Here is a 1,869-nt window from a genome sequence, read left to right on the forward strand (position 1 = left end):
TCAAAAATACAGGGAACAGGGACCGAAGAGATAGCACAGCTGTAAGACTTTGGCCTTGCATGCAGACGGATGGTGGTTTGAATCCCAGCATCCCATATGGTCCCCCAGCCTTCTAGGGGAGATTTTTGAGCATGGAGCCAGGAGTGACTCCTGAGCACTGCCGGGTGTGACCTCAAAATAAAAACAAAATACAGGGAACAAACTATGTGACAGGAATGTGGCAAGAAAGAAACTCTCATCCACTGCTGGTGGGAATGATGCTGGTCCAACCCGCATGAAAACCAGTATGGAGGATTCTCAGTAAACTAAGAATTGATCTGGCATATGACCCAGCAATCCCACTTTTGTGTATATACATCCCCAGAACAGAAAAACGCTGATCCAAAAGGATGTATGCACTCTGCTATTCATTACAGCACTCAGCACAGATGTCCAACAACAGATGATTGGGTCATGAAGATGTGGTAAATATATACAATGGAATAAGAGAGAGTTGTAAGGAATGATGCAATCATGCAGTTTGCTGCAACATGGATGGAATTTGAATATATTATGTTAAATGGAGTAACCAGAAGAAGATAAATACAGAATGATATTACTTATATGTGGTATTTAGAATAACTGCATATGGTCCCCTGAGCCTGCCAGGAGCGATTTCTGAGCGTAGAGCCAGGAGTAACCCCTGAGTGCTGCTGGGTGTGACCCAAAGAAACAAAACAAAACAAAAAAAAAAAGAAGGGGCCAGTCCTTCACCAGAGTAGAAAAATAAGACTAGTGAGTGATTTCCAGAACCTGGAAGGAGAGAATGTTGTAAAAAGCCTTTAGATAAGGACCAATAGATAGTAGTGATTAGGCTCTTGTCTTACATGTGGTTGACCTCTGACCCTTGGCACGGAGCATAGTCTCTTAAACACTACTCAGTGGTTCCTGAGCACAGAGTCAGGAGTAATCCCTAAGCAAAGCCACTTGTTAGAAACTTAATACCCATCTCCTGCCATAAGAACTCTGGTCTTCAATTAGAGAAAGTAGCCCTATGGCGAAAGTGTCAGGGAAACAAATACTCTAACCTCCCTTTTCTCCCCACCTCTTCTCCCCACCTTTGATCTTTTGCCAGCTCCCTATTGATTTAATTCAAGTAGGAGTTGGAGTACATGGGAGCCTGTTGATGAAATGCAAAGTCTCCTAGCGTGAAGAACAAGGTGGAGAAAAATGGGAATGAATCTAGAAAGGCAAATAAAAAATATCTGCAAATAAAATTGTCTATTTGATTATGAAGTACTTATATGGTACAATAGATTTTTGCTGAGTTCTCCATAAAACCACAACTTAAGCTTATATTTCTCTGGATGCTGTTAGTGTTATTGGTGAAATATGAGCAGTTGAGGCTCTTTCTTTTTTGTTTGTTTCTTTCCTTTTGGGAGGTTTGCTTTTTTCCAAGGGTATGCTTCCTTCCCCCACACAGCCATATCTTTGATCTATATAAGGTATATAATAGTCAGGCACCTTATCTACATTCTGAACAACTCACAAAGGACATCCTAACTAGCAGAGCTCCCTACTGGATGCAACTACATATAGCTCAACTTCTCCTTTGGCCAAAGAGTGTTTCATTTCCTCTTTCCATAGTTGTTCATACTAAGAATATTATCCCTGAATGCAAATGATCAGCTCTGAATCTATGTCCCAGGCATCCTGAGATGCCTATGACCTATGATGCATAGATGATATCATTTATACTGATATGTAGATGTGTTGTAAGCCCAGCTATGCATATTAGCTAGTCTTATGGGTTGTATGAGGTAGCATCCATCCAAGCCAGTAAAATGAGTGCTAGTATACAATCTGTAGAATACTTCATCAGTTGTTTGT

This window comes from Suncus etruscus, chromosome 2 (genome assembly GCF_024139225.1).
Source record: "Suncus etruscus isolate mSunEtr1 chromosome 2, mSunEtr1.pri.cur, whole genome shotgun sequence".
NCBI lineage: Eukaryota > Metazoa > Chordata > Mammalia > Eulipotyphla > Soricidae > Suncus > Suncus etruscus.